Source organism: Leuciscus leuciscus (genome assembly GCF_965113295.1).
Source record: "Leuciscus leuciscus genome assembly, chromosome: 12".
NCBI lineage: Eukaryota > Metazoa > Chordata > Actinopteri > Cypriniformes > Leuciscidae > Leuciscus > Leuciscus leuciscus.
Window position 1 is genome coordinate 6361445 of NC_138736.1, and position 22038 is coordinate 6383482.

The 22038-nt window shown below is 41.4% G+C and overlaps 2 long non-coding RNA genes across 2 annotated transcripts; one reads left to right on the forward strand and one right to left on the reverse strand.

Annotated features, from left to right (window-relative positions):
- Nucleotides 1-2321: 2321 nt before the first annotated feature.
- On the reverse strand, nucleotides 2322-6629 carry LOC309511801. Its single transcript, XR_014210766.1, has 3 exons — nucleotides 6511-6629; nucleotides 4361-4426; nucleotides 2322-3014 (listed from the first exon to the last, which is right to left on the reverse strand). It is a non-coding gene; the product is annotated as an uncharacterized lncRNA (long non-coding RNA).
- A 10-nt stretch (nucleotides 6630-6639) lies between these two features.
- Nucleotides 6640-8269, forward strand: LOC309511798. Its single transcript, XR_014210763.1, has 2 exons — nucleotides 6640-7332; nucleotides 7534-8269. It is a non-coding gene; the product is annotated as an uncharacterized lncRNA (long non-coding RNA).
- Nucleotides 8270-22038: the final 13769 nt, after the last annotated feature.

The following is a 22038-nucleotide window of genomic DNA, read 5'->3' on the forward strand; positions in this document are numbered from 1 at the left end:
GAACACCCAAAATATTTTTTCAATTACAATTACTTTGATCACATAGCCTACTTGTATATTTTATATTATTGATCAATATGTGAATCCATGGACCAGGCTACACATGACACGAGTTGTGGTCTCATTGGCACAAATTAATTTAGATGAGATTAGATAGAACTGTATTGATCCCACACTGTATTGATTGTATGTCACGCACTTCCGAAGCTTTGTTTGGTCACATGCTTTTTCTGCTCTGCGGTGATTTGTTAGATATGGTGGAGAAAGCAAGTGTGACCACCAGATGTCACAAATGCGCATTGTGTTAAAGCTTCTAGTAATGAACCTGTTTTCGGTACAATTTGATGAAAGCCTATAAATGCTTCAGAAATCCTCGGTCTCCCATCACTACTAGGTTGGGAAAAACTGATTTGTCTGGAATGCAGCAATTCTTCAAGTGAAACTGGTGTGTCATTTCAAACTACATCAGGCCAAAATAAAGTTCATTTGGAGTTTGTTTCACGAGTTCAAAACAGCTTTTTCAAACACCTTCCTGGAAAAGTTCACTCTGGGGTGCGTCTCCCAAAAGTATCGTTGGCCAACTATGATTGCAATTCCCATTGAACTCTATAGGTAACGACGAAACTTGCGACCATAGTTGGCTTTGGGAAACGCACCCCTGGCTGGTAAACATCTTCAAACTGCCATTGGTCCATGGTGAGTTGGGTGTGGCTCTGAGGCTCCGCCTTCTTTGACGTGGAAATCTCCGGTTCATTTCTTCTGTTCAGTCCGTTGAGGTCAAAGGAGAGTAAAAGCAGAAACACACTGGAGAGCTGCTTTATAGAAAGTGAAGTTGTAATTCTAATTCTACCTGAAAGAGAGAAACACTTTTAAGTCTAATATTGTAAAGCTGCTTGCTTTTAAATAATCTACTGTATAAAGTTCTATATAAATAAACGTGATGTGACTTGACTGGAGAGCCTAATTGCAGAGCTCGTACAAACATCCACATCACACAGACTACGCTCAGATTCAGATGCTTTTTTATACCTTTATGAGGTCATGTGATGAAATCCCAAGTTAACATATATATACTGCCTTTCTTTCAATTTCTGTAATATAGGTTCTCGTAATTTATTCAGATCTTCTGTGCATACAAACCTCACAATGAGTGGAAAATGCTATGGAAATTATTCAGCCAGCCGTAATGAGCTGCCAAGAGAAACGTTCATATTTTACCAACTCATTCGGCCCCGTCTCTATCCTCCCTTCCCATCAATGACTCTGTTTGATGCTGAGGCTGAATGTGTTGCTCAGGGCAGCTTTAATAAAGGCTGTGTGTTCGACAGAAGTGTTTCATGGGGTGAGGAATGGGACCGAACAGAGACTTACCTCTGCTCTGCTTTTGCGTCTTGCCAGCTCACCACTGACTTATGCTGACGGGCTGTTTGTCAAAATGTCTAAATATTTAGCGCACTGTGGAAAATATGTGCCCTTGGAATGAAAGCAGCGTTGATCTTGTGCTCTCTCACTGTATATTTAGCTTTAACCTGATTTGAACCCAGTGTTGTACAACCCCCAAAAAGGGACCTTAGTTGTGTGTTTAAACTTAAACCAATGGCATCTAATGCCTGGTGCTTGATTGAATGTCTGTCAGAGATTAATAGTGTCTTTTTGTACCTGAAAGATATAACCTATTTTTCTTACATCATGTGTGTCACGATAAAGCAACAAGCAATTAAAACTAGTTTATTTTTCATGACACTGTTTGTACAAACATATGTTTGAATGTGAATTTACACTATAGTTCAAATGTTTGGTGTCTATACGCTCACCAAAGCAGCATTTATTTGATCAAAACCATTACTCCAGTCTTCAGTGTCACATGATTCGTCAAAAATCATTCTAATATACTGATCTGCTGCTCAAAAACCATATCTTATTAATATCAATGTTGAAAACAGTTGTGCTGCTTAATATGTTTGTATATTTTTTCAGGATTAGTAGAAAAGTTCAAAAGAGCAGTATTAATTTGAAATATAAAATACTTTGTAACATTATAAATGTCTTTACTGACACTTTTGATCAGTGTAATGTATTTTTGCTGAATTGAAGTATTAATTTCTTTCAAAATTGACCCTAAACTTAATAGTGTATAGCACTATGTAAACTGTTATGGCATCCCGGTCCAAAATCACTGTAACTGTACATTTGACATGTTCTGATTGGCTGTGATTGTGTCACATGAAGCCAAATGAGAAGAGAACCATAATGTTCATCATATGATTTAGACCAGTTAAACTACAGAAAGGCTCCAGAAGAAGTAACTTTTGACACAATGGAAAGGTTTTTGAGAACTCTTTAGACACAACATTACTCACATGTTCTTTCATCATATTCGTTACAAAAAAAGACTAATTAAAGTGAAAATTAAATTGAAAGAAGGAACAATGTGTTCAGAGACATAAACAAGACAGCTGAAAATGGTTTTCCTCAGTTTCAAATGCATTTAGAAATAATTGTATTAGCTGAAAGCTTTTTTTAGTTGCTATTTACTGAGAATATAATAGTACTTGTAGAATGTTATGTGATTCAGACAAGTGTTTTTGTGCTTGATAAACTAGGCAAGAAACAAAAGTAAATGATTATCTTGCAGCAATCATGAACATATTGTTTGCCTTTGTACTGATTTGTCTAATTTCACCCTAAACTGCACATATCTTATCACACATTTACCACTAAACATCACTAAAAGTCAACAACTTGGCAACATATACTCTGACACAGTTCCTCCTGTTTCCTCTATAGTATAAGTTATTATTAGATACTCAACAAATCAGAGACCTACAATCAATCTTTTCTGTCAAGGTATTATTGCTGTACTGACTACAGTCTTAGAAGATAAGGTTTTATATCGAACCTCAAAGGATTCTGTCAGGCACTTCATTTTAGGGGTTCCAATCATGGGATCATTTTATGAATTGAGTTTTAGGGTGTGTTCACACTTGTAGTTTGATTCTCCTGGTTCGTTTGGTCTGGAACAAAAAAGAAAATGATACATTTAGTTAGACCAAACATAAAGACATTTTGTGACAGAACTTACCAAACATCCAAAACAATGCTGTGTGCTGAGCTAAATGTGCTCATTGTATGTGCGTACATATGATGGTATTTTTACCAGCTGAGAACTGACAGAAAAATGTGTAGGAGACGGCGGTTCTGACTGTAATGGGCGACGTAGCTCCTGTGACAAAAGAACCAGGAATGCTTGAGTCTTTGGCTCTTTTTAGGGTCACATCTTGTAACATCATGTCCTATTTTCGGATTATATGTCTTTGGGTGCGTTCACACCATGTCGTAATTACCGTAATTTTGAGATTTCAAATTGTAAAAAGCATTCATGTCCTCATAGTGTTTGTAATTACAACTAGTAAACTGGGAATTATCTGAGAGCTCATATACTTTGCTACGCTGCAGATTCATTTTGGCGTTGATAGTGTTGCCATAGAAATGCATAATTCCCAGTCCGATGATGTTAACAGCTCTGAGTAGATCATCACGTGTTGTCATCTCTAAATTACGACATTCCGTGACTGGAGCATTTGGTCCGTGTTGAGTTCATATTTCAGTCGAACTGCACTAGGGTTCGGATGGTGTGTTCACACTTGACAGGTTTGGTTCGATGAAAACGAACTCTGGTGCGATTGCTCTGTTAGTGCGGATCATTTCAATAAGTGTGAACGCTGCCATCCGAACTCTGGTGAGCACCAAACAAGCTTTCAAATGAACTCTGGTGAGGTTCAACTGAAATATGAACTTCAAGGATTAAAGACATTTAAACGAACCAAAAACAGGACACGATGTCACAAGACGGGACCCTAAAAAAGACAGAATGCTTAGTCATATCTGTTTTTTCTCATCATGGTCGCGATGTTGTCCATCACAGTTCGGTACAGGCATCAGCAGAGCTTCGCTTGTGTGTGTGACGGAGGGATTCCTGACACTTTTTTTTTGAGTATTTTACACATTTTATAAGCTCTTCACAAGTTGTCAGCTCCATCATATACCATCAAATGTACACACATACAGCAAGCTTATTTAGCCCAGTACACAGCATTGTTTTGGATGTTTGACAAGTTCAGTTGCAAAATATGCGTCATAAAGCCATAAAAAAATAAAAAAGTTTATCTTTAGGTTTGGTGTCAAAACCTAATGGGTTCTATATTGAACCATACAATAAAGAGTGTAGTGGTTTTATATATATATATATATATATATATAAGTGCTACATGTGAAATTATGTGTAGGCCACGGTAATGTTAAAATGGTATGGCGGTGTAGATGAAATAAAACATTCATGTGTGGAAGGCTGTTTGCTTACTTATCACATCCGGACACCCTTTGGCTCCATTAGCATGTTTATCTTCCTCAGATGTTTATGTGAATCCTGTAAAAGACGAAACAGTTTTCAGTTCAGTATCATAAAATATGTTAATTTACTGTGCATTTATCATCCCTGAAGTGTCAGTTGCTGTAGCTGTGCCACTGTGTGCCACGGTAGACAAAAGTGTGAGAGGAGGCACTACCTCTCTCAGAGACAAGCAAATGGAGCTTGAAATGAGATGTGCGTTGTGCCGCATTAGCATGGCCCTCCGTATTACCCAGCACATGTTGCTTTTCCACGGTAACACGATTTACCAAACTACTGGGATCTTCTGCAAGTTCCTTGCCCCTGATGAGAACCCTCTCCATTAGCATTCTCTTTGTGCCCCTCGAATAATATTGAACACATTACCATCCTACACATTTGGAATCCTGTCATATGAAGCAAACAACCTGCCCCTGAGGTTTTTTTAGGGTGAGTGCCAAGCAAATTCTGGTTTTCAGTTGATTTTCCTAGTACAGTGGGCCTTACTCAGCTACTTTCGTCAGATGGCATAAATATTTCAAGTATAGCACAACAACAGAGCACAGAAATAGCTGTGTTTTAAGTGCAGCCGCTCGTGGGCCTCAAAGGGATGTACTAAACATACTAGTGTAACTATTCTTGTAGAGCAGCACAAAATAGTGCATTAAGTAAAAAAAAAAAAGTAAAAAAAAACACGTCTACCCGAAACTAAAAAAAGCATTTGATTAATTTTTTATTCAAATGGATATGATGATATAGACCCAGCTATCAGGGAACGTTCTTAGACCTTTGGCTAACGTTCTGGCAAGGTTCTCTCAAAGTTATGAACAAATATTCTTCCAATAACGTTAATAGAATGTTTGTGGAAAGTTATCTGATCTTTAATAGACCTTAGTCAGGTTAGACAGCATTATTAAATTTAACGTGGATGAAAACTGTGAGGGATACTTACAATGGCACACAATGTAATAAAAGGGATAGTTCACCCATAAATAAGAAATCTGTCATTACAGTTTTTCTCAGTTGCTTTGGTGCATTTCTCACATCACTATTTACATTTGCACAACAGTTAATGCAGTTCTCAAAACAATTAGTACAAACTGCAAAACCTAGTTGATAACCTGCAAAAGCGTGTCACTTGCTCAAAATGGACAGCTCATTCCTCAAAAGCAAGTATTTATGTCAATGAAAGTGTCAGTGTCATCAAGATGAAAAGTCCTGACACCATTGTTTATGAACAAGATAGTCAAATGGCTTTGTCATGTTTTCATAGTGACAGTTTACTCTATAAATGTTTTCCAATGCAAAAAAGTCCGATCTTGGTGACACTACCTGAAAATGCTCAAGACAGCACTAAATACTATTTGCACAGCCATTTGAAAAATACAGTAAAGTTACACATTACTGTATTTAGTGAGGTAACTGAGTACAAGACACTGAATATGTATGTTTCACATTTTTACTGCATATGCTCTTTGCAATTCTAATTTGTTCACAGCATTGTGCAAAAGAAAAAATACACCCTTATTTACAACAAACATAAACTCCCTTTGGGTAGAGCTGTGCACAACTGGAAACAATATTGCAGTACATATTGGAACTGAACATACAACATACATAGTGTAATTATTCATGCACATCCAGATCATTGGTTGCAACTAATGCTTCACACACCCCTTCTCATCAGTGAAAGCTGAGATTCACCTGAGAGAAATTGTTCAATATAGGAGACATAAATTTTTTTTTGAAAAAAATAAAAAAAAATTGTAAAATTTGCTTGACAGATTTTGACAACTAGTTCAACATTTTTGTATGTAATGACTCAAGCAATGAAATGAGGACTATTAGTTTTATATGGAATGACTATTCAGCATTCACAAGTATAGTTAATTTTGACTGACATGACATAAGCTAATGATAATGTTATAAAACAGCAGAGAGTTGTATGAAAGCAATTGATGCATGTCCAAAAGCATTTGCAATTTGTTGGAAGGAATGAGAAACTGCTACTATGATGTGCACAAATGACTAAATGTTGTGGAGGTTGAACTAACTGTTGTGCAAATGTAAATAGTGATGTGAGAAATGCACCAAAGCGACTGAGAAAAACTGTAATTACTCACCCTCATGTTGTTTCTGTCACGGGTGTGTGGTGCGGGTTGAAGGAGACTCAAAGTCCAAAAGCTTCAATATAAATGATTTACTTAAATCTTACTCAAAGGTACATACAGGCAGGATGACAGGCAGGATGACAGGCAGGATAACACACACTATGAACTAAGTAGAACCAACAAGGACTGACTGAACAGAGGGAAACTAAATACAGATACCAAAGAACACTAACGAGGTGAGGACAGGTGACACAGATGATGAAGACGATGAACAGGTGTGTAATGAGGGAGTGAGTTCAGGTGTGAAGACACGAGGGATGCTGGGAAGTGTAGTGCAGACAGGACGATGACAGACGGTGAATGTGACAGTTTCAAACCTGTAAGACCTTCGTTCATCGTCGGAACACAAATTAAGATGTTTTTGATGAAATCCAAGAGGTTTCTGAATCATCTATAGGCATCAACGTCATTGCAACTTTCAAGGCTCAGAAAGGTAAAGACATTGTTAAAATAATGTGACTACAGTGGTTCAACTTCACGTTCTGACGTAGAACCCGGAAGTGCTACACTGTGTTTACCCAGTCAACACGTGAGATCATGTGATGATCACAGTGACATCACACCATTCTCATACTGTGATACTCACAGTGTGAGCGATAAATGTTGATCAGGTTGAGAGGAGGCAGTTCAAATGTCGGTCACTGGGGAAACATTATACTTCCTGTTTCTCAATACTGGAAAAAACATGGATACTGTAGGAGTTCTTAGCAAACTGTTTGTGCTGTACACAGTTGTGTTCTCTACTCAGCTAGGAATTGTTACACCGGAGAAATGGTAAGTGATCTCTTTAATTGCTATTCACATATGATATTCTAATATGCACTGTGGTCTGGCCCTGTGTTAGCAGAATACAGTCACATGGCCAGGCACATGTGAACCAGCCATCTTGCCAGCTTAAGTGTAGAATCACCTGGCTTCAGTAATCACACCAGTAATCAAACTGATTGCATTGACATATTGCTCTCTGTGTTTCAGGATGTCAAGTCTTTTCAAGGGGAAAAAGAGGTTAAGAAGTGAAATGGAGTCACCAAAACAACACCAGAATCTGAATGCATCTGTCAAATAGAAATATTTGTGTCAAATGCCAACACCAGGCTGAAAAGAATACAAAATAAACAAGGAAACTGAATTTTTTTATACTTTGTTGATGGAAATAAAATGAACAGATTCATTCAGACTGCCTGCATGAACATCTGCTTTGCTGTGTGATATGGGTGAAGACGCCAGTATACAGTACTGCCTGGCAGCTGAGTTCACTTCTCTATCCACGGAGATGTTTCTAAATTCCTCTTCATGTATTAATCAGACTGTACAGCACACAAGCTTCTCTAGTTGTGTTTGAAAATACCATTTTAACCTTGTTTCTGGGCTGTTTTTTGCTTCCCCTGTTGCTCCTTAAATATTCAGACCAAGGATAATGGAAACGCCTCTGCTACCATTTCTGTACAATGTAAATAATGTAAATGTGAAAGATTACAGGCAAAATAAAAGAAATAAGAAAAAATGGTTTAAGGGAAGAATAACTTTAGCTCAACTCACTATATGCCTATAATAAATTCAAAACGTGGAGAGGTGTATTTTGAACAAATGTTGTGTCTCCAGTCCTTTTTTTGGTGTCTGGTGCTTAAGCTGAACTTTTTCAGCATGTTGTACTGTGAAGAATTAATCAATGAACTTTATTGATTTATTATTAAAACTATGAACAACTCTATATTACTATTAACTTATGTGTTGCCTCAGTTTGGAGCAAGTTTATAATATGCAGCACATGAATCATAAATATTCAAATCTCCCATCTAATCAATAATCTAAATTTAAACTTTCTGCTAAGGTTTCATGAAAACTGACCATATATTATCTGTTTGCCATATAACAAATATCCAAGCAAATATAAAAATGTAATTAGTGTTTCATCAGCGCTGTACATCTGTGCATTTTTATGCACATTTTGGAGATATTGCATAAACCAAGTTGAAAAATTGGCTTACATTTCCTAGAAGTCATATGACTTTGCCTCAAGATGATTCAAGATAATTACAGAGAGATAGCACATATTTTACTATAGGCCTACATTTAATAAACGATCCACAGTGACCTCAGTCACTGCATCTTACAAATGTTATATTGTACTTAAGTTGATCAGATTTTTCTTCTGTTGAACACTTGTAAAGAAGCACTGCTTTATTTACGATATCTTTTTAGGATTTTTTTCTTTCAGAAATAAAAAATGCAACGCTGATGAAAACAAGGCTATTTTTAGGAGGCAACTGCACATTACATGCATTAAAGTAACAAATTAAAGTTGACACCTAAAAGCGTGGGACTGTGGCGTGTTTACCTCTAGCATAGACAGAAGACAAGAACACATTCTGTGTGAATGACCCATTAACCTGTATGCGGATTGGGATTTCAGCACCCACAGCTGATATTCATCCAGTGTAACTACAGCTGAGGTGACCTTGTCTTTGCTCTGAAACTGTAATTAAATTAAAAGGTAAGAATTAAAAAATGTCTCAGTGGAGTGAGTGCCCTAAATGGCTTGATTGCTGAAGTGGGCACACACAGCATGAGGTTAATTAGACACCGCTCAAACTTACTTTCGAAAGCACAGGGAAGAAATCACATTCATTCAGTATCCTCATAGGATATCTTTTTCATTAAGATCATCAGCATCCAACACACCCCTGTTCATTTAATTCGGAAGTTATACAGTTTAGATGTTTGTGATTTGCTTGAGATAAACTGAGATATCAAGTGTAGCGTTAGTTCTGGCGGGTCACGTCAGTGAAGCAGTGATGGGTCGATCATGAACGATTCGTTCATTTTAAACAAATTTTGGTAAGACTTTACAATAAGGTTAATTCGTTAACATTAGTTAACTATCTTAGTTAACATGAACTAAGAATTAACAATACTTCTTCAGCATTAATTAATCTGAGTTAATGTTAATTTCAACATTTACTAATACATTATCAAAGATTGTATTTGTTAACATTAGTTAATGCACCATCAACTAACATGAACAAGCAATGAACAGCTGGATTTTTATTAATTAACATCAACAAAAAATAATTAATACTGCAATAAATGTATTGCTCATTGTTAGTTCATGTTAAGCCGCGTTTCCACCAAAATTACCCGGAACAATTTGCCCAAGGAACTTTTTTCCCCCAGACATGTTGCTAGCCGCGTTTCCCCCAGGGTCTAAAGTACCGTGAAGATTAGGCAAATAGTCCGGTGACGTAGGACTGCGCGCGACTTTACAGTTCCCACTGGATTTCATCCTCTGAATTTAAGCTTAATAAAGCCTGAACCTCGTTGTCGGTCCATCTGTCGTATTTTTTAAACTCCATTGTTGATTCGAATAGCAGACGACTGTTACTGCACCCACTGCAACAGATGGTGGTTGAATAAAATGCTACGTGGAGTCAACCAATCAAAATGCGGCATGAACTCAACCAATCAGCATTTTCAGCGCCCAAGTCCCACCCCTGAAAGTTCCTGAACTTTTTTACCCGGAACTTCATTTAGACCAGTGGTTCTCAACCACTCCTGTAGGGACCCCCTGACAGGCCATGTTTCTGTTTTAACACTGAAATTAACACCTGATTCAATTAATGAGTAGTTATTAGAGTAGGAAGAGTACGAATTAGTCAATTAACCAATTAGTCAACTACTCATTAAGCCTTTAATTAATTGAATCAGGTGTGCCATTTCAGGGTTAAAACAGAAACATGGCCTGTCAGGGGGTCCCTGCAGGAGAGGTTGAGAACCACTGATTTAGACCCTGGTACCACCCCTAAGTTCCTAGTTCCTGGGGAGGAAACACGGCTTTAGTTTAATGTTAATCCAAAATCACATACTCTCTTGAGTAGGTACTTAATTTGAATAAGTAATTGCTTCACAGCCGCTAAAAAAGTACATTCTATACAGTATGAATGTGTGTAGCATGCAGTAGAGTTTGCTCATCTCGATGGCACTGCAAATCTTTTTCACAGCGCTTTCCACCTTACTAACAGGGTTCCCTTTCAAGGGAACTCCCGTTGCGTCGAGAAAATGACGCTGTGGGAACGCTTTGCGTGATGACGTCTTGAAGCACATGTAAAATCAGTCCAATGGTGTGGCGGAACGTCAGAGGCGGGTGACGTCACGTACCAGGAAACTATAAAAGCCGGCCCAAAACAGAAAACGAAAGCTTTCTGAGTCTTCAGTTGCGCTCTGTGTTGAAATCTGTCCTTGTTATTTGGTGTTGTCTGTCTCTATATATATATATATTGATTCAGTTATGGCGAGCAAGCAGCAGTATCGAGTGTGTGTCCATCCCTGCCCGCGTTATTTAACGGGAGGTGACACACACACTCTTTGTGTTGTTTGTTTGGGAGAGGAGCATGCCCAGTCAGCACTCGAGGGTGGTGACTGTGAGCATTGCTGTGCGCTTCCATTGCGTACGCTCCGATCCCGTTTGGCTCGGTTCAATCCCGACCACGTTCCCCAGGGCTCGGGTCCCGCCGCGGCTGAGGCTCGGCGGCGATCTCAGACCTGGGGTTCGCAAATGGATCTGTCAGTGGATGTTGAGACGGGCTCTGCCTTATCTCAGCATCAATCTGACAGATCCAGTGCCTCTCATCAGGGTGCGGAAGCACGCGCTGCGGTTTCTTCCCCCCTGATAGAGGCACCAATACTGCAATTGTCCAGCTCTGAGGAGTTGGATGTTGTGAGTGTTGAAGCTGAGTCTGAGGATTCGCCACCTCAGTCTCATGCGTTTGAGGAACTGCTCGATGTGATTACTAGAGCAGTTGACAGACTTTCTATTGAGTGGCCAGAGGATAGGCAGGACGTTCGCTCGAAAAGTAAGCTCGACGAACGCTTCCTGCCATCTCGTGCTCAGCCTCAGCGAAGAAGCCTGCCGTTTTTCCCCGATCTCCACACCGAGGTGTCGAGATCGTGGGGAAAACCGGTTTCATACAGAGTTTATGCACCACAAACATCTCATTATTCATCTATTCAGAAATATAAAGATTATGGTTATGGGGAGATGCCGAAGGTGGAGGAGACGCTTGCGAGCTATCTCTCTCCAGCAACGGCATCTTCCCTGAAAGCTCCTTCACTTCCCTCTAAACCAGTAAAATATACTTCATCCCTGGTTCATAAATCCTTTGCAGCCGCTGGTCAAGCAGCAGCGTGTCTGCATACGATGTCCATTATGCAAGCATATCAAGCAGAATTATTGGGGGATTTAGAGGAGGGCGGGGGAATTGGTCCCGATACAGTGGCTGAACTACGCAGAGCCACAGATTTGTCTCTCAGGGCCACCAAGGAGACCGCTAAATCAATCGGGCGGTCTATGGCAGCCCTGGTGGCCACTGAGAGGCATCTGTGGCTCAACCTGAGTGATATAAAAGAGAAAGAAAAACATGTTCTTTTAGATGCTCCGGTTTCCACTGTGGGTTTATTTGGCGATGCAGTAAACAGTGCAGTAGCTAAATCTCAAGAAGCTGCTAAACAGGCAGCTGCATTGCAGAAACTCCTCCCCCGCCGTTCTTTCTATGAGGCTGCTGAGCGGGAGCAGCCTCACTCCTCTAAAAAGAGCGCTGAGCACCGTGCCACTCAAAAACAGAGCGTTTCCTCCCGTGCTCCCCCACAAAAACCTCGGGGACACGGAGGGCGCGCTCAAACCCAGCAGTCTTCGAGGGGTAGAACGGATCTGCGGACCGTTATTACCGCCAAGAAGGCTGCTGGGAAAAAGTCCTGACGTCCGAGGACCCAGGACAAATGAGGGTAGTCCCCCCCGAAGTAGAGCGGTTAACACCTCATTTTACGGTGCCCGTCTCTCTTCGGTGCCCTCAGGGGGCCGTTCTGCCAACCCTGCCACCTCTGGTGTTACAGGGCGCAGCGGTCTCCGGCGAGCACATATCTCAAGGTCCACCCGGAAACGTAGTGGCCTCGGGATGCCCGCCCCCTCCGAGGAGGGTGCTAGAGCAGTCTGTTCGGTCGTTCCCTGCCGGTTCGCCGTTACAGGGCGTCGAACCGACTACTCAACAGCAACAAAATCCAGAAACCAGTCTCGAGAGGCTGGTACCTCTAGTAGAATCTTTGACAGCGTGGAAGCTACTGTCAAATGTTTCTCGTTGGGTCCTGCAGACCGTGGAAAAAGGGTATCAGATACAATTCAAGAAACGCCCACCTCGGTTTATGGGGGTCCTGCCCACAGTGGTGGGCCCCGAGCAGGTTCTGGTTATGGAACAGGAAGTGAACACTCTGTTAGAGAAAGGGGCCATAGAATATGTACCTCCCTCCAGCAGGGAAACCGGGTTTTACAGCCGGTACTTCATAGTTCCAAAAAAGGACGGGGGATTGCGTCCCATTTTAGATCTTCGAGTTCTGAACGAGACAGTCATGCAGCTCAAGTTCAAAATGTTAACATTGAGGCAGATCGTGCCACAGATCAGGTCCGAGGACTGGTTTGTCACGATAGACCTCAAGGACGCATATTTCCACATATCCATCCGTCCGTGTCATTGGAAGTTCCTGAGGTTTGCTTTCGGGGGCAAAGCATACCAATATCGAGTTCTTCCATTCGGCCTAGCTTTATCACCCCGCACTTTCACCAAATGCATGGATGCAGCTCTGGCGCCACTGCGCCTCCAGGGTATTCGCATTATGAACTACATCGACGATTGGTTGATTTTAGCTCATTCGCATCAGATGGCGGTGCAACATCGAGATGTTGTTCTCGCCCACATGAAAGAGTTGGGGTTACAGCTGAACGCCAAGAAGAGTGTGCTTTCTCCATTACAGAGGACCACTTTTCTAGGCGTGGTTTGGGATTCTGTGTCGATGCAGGCGCGCCTGTCACCGCCACGGATAGATTCCATCCTTGCAGCTGTGAAAAGTGTAAAGCTAGGCCAGCTACTCACTGTCAAACAGTTCCAGAGACTGTTGGGTCTCATGGCAGCAGCTTCCAACGTGATACCTTTTGGACTGCTACACATGAGGCCCCTGCAGTGGTGGCTCAGGACCAGGGGGTTTTCCCCGAGGGGCAACCCATTTCGCACAATCAAGGTCACGCGGCGATGCCTACGTGCCTTGGTTATGTGGAAGAAGCCTTGGTTCCTGTCCCAGGGCCCAGTGTTGGGAGCTCCTTGTCGTCGCAAATTGCTAACGACGGATGCTTCCCTCACGGGCTGGGGAGCGATCCTGGAGGGTCGCTCGGCTCAAGGTCTGTGGGAAGACCATCATCGTTCCTGGCATATCAATCGCCTAGAGATGTTAGCTGTCTTCCGGGCTCTGAGGAGCTTTATCACAGATCTCAGGGGGCACCATGTGTTAGTACATACGGACAACACATCGGTAGTCGCCTATATCAACCACCAAGGGGGTTTGCGCTCGCGCCCGTTATCCAACTTGGCACGCCATATCCTCTTGTGGTCCCAGGGGAAGTTACTGTCACTCAGGGCAGCTTACATCCCCGGGGTACAGAATATAGGAGCAGACACTCTGTCGAGGCAGGGGCCGAGGCCCGGGGAATGGAGGCTCCACCCCGAGGTGGTGGAGCTGATATGGAGGGAGTTTGGCCAAGCACAAGTGGATCTGTTTGCGTCTCGAGAGACGTCTCACTGTCCACTTTGGTTCTCCCTCACGCATCCAGCTCCTCTCGGACTGGATGCTATGGTACAGACGTGGCCGAGGCTACGTCTGTACGCCTTTCCCCCAGTTGCTCTGCTCCCGGGAGTTCTGGAAAGAGTTCGCAGGGACCGGGTCCATCTACTTCTTATAGCCCCGCGCTGGCCGGGCAGAGTATGGTTTCCCGATCTTGTGTCCCTCCTCGACGGGCATCCTCTGGAGTTACCCGTCAGGAGGGACCTTCTGTCCCAGGCAGAGGGCTCGATATTTCACCCTCGGCCAGAACTGTGGAACCTGTGGGCTTGGCCTCTGAGGGGGCCCAGCTCATAGAGTCAGGTCTCTCAACCGAGGTTGTTGAGACCATTCTACAGTCCAGAGCTCCCTCCACGAGGAAACTTTATGCCCTGAAGTGGAGAGTTTTCACTTCCTGGTGTAGTGACCGTCGGTTGGACCCAGTCCACTGCCCAATTGGTACAGTGCTGGAGTTCCTGCAGGACCGGTTCACTGCAGGTCTGACCCCGTCCACTCTAAAGGTTTATGTGGCGGCCATAGGTGCTTACCACATTCCTTTGGGTGGAATGTCTGTGGGGAAAGACCCTCTGGTATCTCGTTTCCTTCGTGGCACTTGGAGGCTGAGGCCTGCAGTTCGCTCTAGGGTGCCACCTTGGGATTTGTCCTTTGTGCTACAAGGCTTATCCCAGGCCCCCTTTGAGCCTATTGAGGAGGTTCCTGAGAAGTTTCTTACTCTGAAAGCTCTTTTCCTTCTGGCTATTTCTTCTCTTAAGAGAATAGGGGATCTTCAAGCATTGTCGGTGGCTCCGTCATGCTTAGAGTTTGCTCCGGGTATGGTTAAAGCGTTCCTTCATCCGAGACCGGGTTATATCCCCAAGGTCCCCACTAATGTGGCTAGACCTATTGTTCTGCAGGCCTTCTGTCCTCCTCCCTTTCAAAATGCTGACCAGGAGGCTAATAATTTGCTTTGCCCTGTGCGGGCGTTAGACGCTTACGTCCACAGAGCTGCCCTGTGGCGTAAAAGTGATCAATTATTTGTGTGCTTTGGGTCCCCTAACAAAGGGGGCCCGGTGTCTAAGCAAAGGATGAGCAAGTGGGTGGTCGAGGCTATCTCACTTGCTTATGAGGCGGCTGGGCAGCCTTCTCCTTTGGCTGTCCGGTCGCACTCGACGAGGAGTATGGCGGCCTCTAAGGCCCTTATTTCAGGAGTTTCTTTACAGGACGTCTGTGATGCGGCAGGCTGGTCCTCACCGCACACTTTCGTCAGGTTTTACTCTCTGGATCTAGACTCTGCTCCAGGGTCTCATGTTTTGTCTTCCTAGTGCTGCTCTACGGATTTCACACAGGACAGACATTTGTAGCTATGGAGGCGTTGGTATAGACGTTCCCACAGCGTCATTTTCTCGACGCAACGGGAGTTCCCTTGAAAGGGAACGCCTCGGTTACGACTGTAACCTCGGTTCCCTGAAGAGGGAACGAGCGTTGCGTCGCCCTGCCATATCTCCTTCATGCCTGTCAGCTCGACTTCAGACTTTTACGAAGCTTTCGTTTTCTGTTTTGGGCCGGCTTTTATAGTTTCCTGGTACGTGACGTCACCCGCCTCTGACGTTCCGCCACACCATTGGACTGATTTTACATGTGCTTCAAGACGTCATCACGCAAAGCGTTCCCACAGCGTCATTTTCTCGACGCAACGCTCGTTCCCTCTTCAGGGAACCGAGGTTACAGTCGTAACCGAGGCGTTTTGTAGCAATGTTAAAGGCTCAGGGAAGGAGGAGGCGGGATTAGCAACTGCTCATTAGCAATCGCGCTACTGGCCTCGCTCCATTTCATGGCTATCGGCCCCGCCCTGCATGCCACAAAGAAGTTATGAGAAAAAAAAAAAATCACATTGTGAAATAGAAAGCCACAATTGTAATAAATAAAGTTCCATAAAAGGTCTTACTTGGTAACTCGTACTCAGTGTTGTCAAAGCTCCTCGCTGTTTTATGCAGATATTAACATACCTTTGATCACACCACCGCCACCTCCTCTTGAACGCAGGTGCTTTTTTCCAATTTCTTAGCCCTAGTCAGCAGTTAACAATGCTCATTTAAAAATTACTTTAGATGGAATTAGAATTAAGAGTGGCTTTGATATGCTAATGCAGCATACACAGGCCCTTTGCTCTTGATTCTCTTGATGAATGAATGAGGATTGTAGCGCTGACAGAGGGGTGGATCTCTGTGCAGAAGTAAGCAGCGTTCAGTCACAGCAAACAGATATCTGTATCCCTGAAGGCCATGAAAGAGTTCCTCCATCTCTTCCTAGTGCCTGCCCTCCTCTTCCCCTGGAGGTGTCGAGATTGTCTTGTCATATTTCTTTCTTTTCTTCCTCTTCTCATCCAGCAGCTCTCTGGGTATGTAAAGTAATTATTTATCATTCATTAATTTCAAAGGAAATTATGTCTGCCATCATCTCGATATTGTCACTGTTGGCGAGGCGGTTGTAGCAGGCCGGAGAGGAGATGTTATGATTGTGGATCTTCCCTGCGGTAGTGTTGAAGAGCAAGACGGATGGAGGATTGTTACTCACAGCGCTGCTGGGGAACCTGGATCACATTTGGTGAGAGATAGGCTTCATATACCTGTGTGAGTGGCTTGATATTGGGTGGGTGAGCGGTGTAAATACAGAAAGTAGAGCTGCACAATTCCTGGATAAATCCCAATATTTTTGTGAAAGTTTGAATTTGAAAGTTCACTGTGATCGTACTTGTCAAAAGTTTAATAGACAGGCGAATCGTAGACCTTTAGGTATAAGATTGTGGTGTTTTTTTGTGGTGTTCATTCACATATAGTGTTTTTTTTACAATTTAAATCATTCATCTCAGCGCTGTATGCTATGTAGATCAGGTGAGTACCCTTTGTAATATTCCATTTCATAACAAACAGGATTCCTCTTTCCTTGAGTTTTAATTATTGTATGTTCATTAATTAGGCTCATTTGGCACTTCAATTATGCTTTTTAATGTACTGACCTAAATCTGAGGCTAAACACATTTTGCTGTCATTGTGAACAATAGCCCTGCTGATCTTTGAGTAATTATAAGTACAATGCTAATTAATCTCTCACGGTCAGTCGCTCCTGTAACGACTGTGAGACCTATATCCACTTGACAAGTCATTTATTATAATTCATAAACAGGGTAAAACTCATTTATGGAGCATTTGGTGAAATAGTATGTGCATCATCATTAATAAAGGATAAATGCCTCATAACAAATGCAACATATTTGGATCAAGGATTACCAGATATGCATACATGTTGCCACTAAATAAAATAGCAATTATGAAAAAATGAACATTTTGTCATCATTTACTCACGTTCCAAACCTGTATGACTTTCTTTCTTTTTCTGAAAAACAAAAGACAATATTTTGACGAATGTTGGTAATCAGTTTTGGGTACGATTAGATTGCGATAGATTGTACGAACAAACAAAAGTTTTCCAAAAAATTGCACGTTCCATATAGAAACAAGAAAATCATAAAAGAAATACATTTTTTTGGGGGTGATCTTTCCCTTTTAGACAAATTGTGACATTATTGAAATTGAGACATTACTACACTAATATAGTCCACTTGAAGGAGTGAATGAAAACGAGTTACCCTGTGGTGGCTGTGTGCAGATTATATGTTTCTTATAGTGAGGGAGATTCAGAGATAACAATAAAGACAGTAAATCTTGCAGAAGGCTTCAGCTTGTCTATAATTAAGTTTCTGTCTTCAGTTGCATCCCACAGCATCACAATCATTTATGATTTTTGTTTTTCATTTTGACAGTAGCCTTGGTGGTTATATTTTGCCACTACAATGTTAACTCGAAATGTTTACCCCAAACACTGCGTATAACCTGAGTAGGGCTTTGCTGTTGAACCTTTACCAGTCATACCATGGAGAATGAATAGGGATGCAACAAACACACACAATGCTTCATAAGTATGATTTTGAGAGGTATTTTTGCTCTGGAATGCAGGGTTAAAAATACAAGAAATAAACAAAACAAAAAAGCTGATGCAATTTGTTGTCCTCTTGCACCTCTGGCGAGGTTTATTATGTTCCGTCACTTTGTGTATTGATAAAGACATTGCTCAGAAAAGCCAATAACAAGGAATTGATTTGAGTTATATGATAGTATATTAAGCTAAAACTTTGTTGTGTCAGCTGTGTTGTAAAATGAACTCAGCCATAGATTTTCAATTACCGAATTCCAGAGGGGACATTAGTTTGGTCTGAAAGCAGACAGTTAGGAATGGATTGAATGCTCACTAACACCATTGTGCAAATGCATTTACCTCACAAAAAACATAACATGGATGAGAAATTATATTACTAAAGAATAGGTGGTAGGTCTTTACCAGAGTAGAAATAGAAAATTAACATTTCTCAGCAATACCAGCGGTGTTGCTCATTACAATGAATATATAGGTATGCTTGAATACAATATTAATACAATTACAATAAAGAAAAATGTGCTATTTTTTTTTTAGCACAAAATCCTGTAAAGCCCTGAAAAGAATTAGCATTTTTTTTTATCTATGGATTTGCTCAAGAATTTATGGTAGGTTTTTAAAATGAATAAAATAAGGTGAACGCTGAAGCATTCTTTGTTTACATTAGTTCAAAATAAATGTAAGTTTTAATGTAAAATAATGTAATTAACTTGATAAACTATACATCATTAAAAAGGTCGAAGACTCAAGCTTTAATTTTTAACTCTGTTTCACTGTAAAAAAAAAAAAATTAATTTCTGAATTTGTGTTAAGATTTATGAAAATTAAAAACGGAATCGATACCTTTAGTATGAAATATGAGTTTCAGCCATCCATTGAGAAATAAAACTCCTGAACGGTCGTCATGAAAGTGCTCAACTAAACAATGGCCCTTAGGACTTTAGTTAAAAAGCGTGGACATTTGGAGAAATATTAATGGCTTCTCATATGTTTACTTCAAATTTCTATAGAAAGGAGTAATATTTATTAAATTTTTACCCATAATCAGATGATGTAAGCATCATGGATCGCTAATCCTTTCATAAAATGTCTGTTTCATTCATACTGGAAGCCGGAGGGCGCCCTCGCGCAGAAAGTCAATGAATGAGACTCGTAAAATCATAAATAATATGACATTCCAGGAAATCCTGCCTTATGAGAGAAAAGGCATCCAGAGATTGCTGGAGCTGAATAACAGGCAGATAGAGATGTTTTGACTTAAAGACCATAAACTTAAGTTATAGAAACTTAAAGACAATAAACATGATTGGGACGATATATGTTTTATCTGTCTTCTTCAAGGCATCTTGGGTATTTTCATAAGAATAAAGTATAGTTATAAGGCAATGTCATGATCATGAGCAAGAGTGCTTTTTAGTGTTTAGTTCCTGAATGGAAGTGATTCCTCATCCGAAATCGCATACTTCGCTATATACAAGGCCGCATTAATGCACGGGCTTACCTGGGCTGAAGCCCAGGGGCCTCCCATGTTCAGGTTCATGATGAGCTGAAAAGGTCATATTGTTTTAACTTGTCAGATTTTGTCGCTGTATGTCGCTAGTCGCTTGTGGACGTTGGTAGTGCTGTCGCTCTAATGTTACTGTTATGGTGCGTTCACACCAAACGCGAATAGCGCGTCAGGCGCGCGTGATTTCAATGTTAAGTCAATGCAAAGACGCGTTTACGCACGTCTAGAGGTCCCGCGGCGCGAATGAGGCGTTACGGTGCGTGTCCACTACAGCGGCAAAAATCCGCTCAGTGCCGCTGGCAACGCTGTAACGTCTCCGCTTTGGGCTGTGTCTGTTGCGAGTGTGTTTAATCTAAGTTTTTTTCAACACACGGACAGTATAATCATCAGCGATGCACGCGATTACATTTAGAAATAGACAAGCTTTGTTTCCAAATGTACCATGCAATGATCCTTTCAATTTTATAAACTTTTATAAACCCAGCCAATATAATCACAATTAAACACATCCAAAATAAAATCTTTAACATACATATAACAACTGCAAAGCGTCTAATTTGTAAACAAAATGATTTACGCACTAAATCCAGCATAAACTCACTGAGACTGTCGACAGTTTCTTTTCCATGCATCATTTTATTATATCCATGTTTGTGGTTAGTTACAGTAAATCATATAAAACAGTGAAATCGCCCTCGAACTCTTCTGTCTTGCAGTGCGCACTCGAGACGGTGACGGGAGCTGAGCTCCACTGAAAGGCTTCTTTCCTATTGGTTGTCGCTCGCGAAAATCGCTTCTCATTTGCATAAAGTTGACATTTAGTTGCTGTGTGTGGTTGTTAAATAAAGTGTCTTGTGTTTATGTGCTCAGTGATATGTTAATAACAATGTTAAAATTGAAAACAATATTAAAAAAACTCACTGTTGTAGGTCTCGAAAGAAATGAATGCAATCTGTGATGTAGATTACCTAAATATTACACTTTTTTTAAATGAGACTCTATAAATCGAGGGGATGGGGGGCCTACAAAACCTCTCAGCCCCGGGGCCTTACATCAGGTTAAGGCGGCTCTGGCTATATAGTAGGAGAAAAACAGTATGTGATAAAAGAAGAATGTCCGAATTCACAGTGCTCATAAAAGAGTCTGCATAAAGTACCCGGATGACCTACTACTTCAAGATTCTGAAGTGTGCTTACGATGAACATTTTACTATCCCATGAGGCCACGGGAGATGATTTGTGAATGGCAGTGAAGCAAAGTGAATGACCCTGGTAGATCACATGATAATTACAACATGGCGAATGTAGTAAGTCCAGATTACATACTATATAGAACATACTTTTTTTAGTGGTCGTGAAATAATTACTTATTCAATACTTATTCAAGTACCTTCTAAAGAAAATATGAAATATTGGACATAGCCACTGTTTTTAATGAATCAGCAAATGACCCGATGACTCATTTACATTTACATTGTCATTTAGCAGACGCTTTTGTCCAAAGCGACTTACAAATTGGGACTAAATTAAGCAAGTCATCGTGAAGAGGCAAAAACAACGCAAGAAGTGCTCAAAATACAAAGTTCAGACATTATTCAGAGTAGCATAAGCCCGATAAGCGAGATTTTACAGGAAAAGTGTGCTATTTTTTTTTAGCACATAATCCTGTAAAGCCCTGAAAAGAATTAGCATTTTTTTTAATCTATGGATTTGCTCAAGAATTTATGGTAGGTTTTTTAAAATGAATAAAATACGTTTTTTTTTTTTTAGGTTAAGTGCTCACGGAAGAGAAGAGTTTTCAGCTCTTTTTTGAATGTTGTCATGGATTCTGCATTCCGGATGCGGGTGGGGAGATCATTCCACCAGCATGGAACTGTGAATGAGAATGTTCTGGAAAGTGATTTTTTGGCTCTCTGTGATGGAACCACGAGACGTCGCTCGTTGACCGATCGAAGGCTTCTGGTAGGGATGTAGACTTGTAGGAGTGAGTGAAAGTAGGACGGAGCTGAGTCTGTGACAGATCTGCATCCGTCAATGCCTTGAACTTGATGCGAGCAGAGAGAGGTAGCCAGTGCAGAGAGATGAACAGAGGAGTGACGTGGGCCCTCTTGGGCTCGTTGAAGACAAGACGAGCTGCAGCGTTCTGAATCATTTGTAGAGGTTTAGTTGCACATGATGGAAGTCCAGCCAGAAGGGCATTGCAGTAGTCAAGCCTAGTAATGACCAGGGCCTGGACGAGAAGTTGTGTTGCATGCTCAGTTAGGAAAGGCCTGATCTTCCTGATGTTGTGCAGTGCAAACCTGCATGATCGAGTTGTCTTTGAAATGTGATCTGTGATCATTTAACATA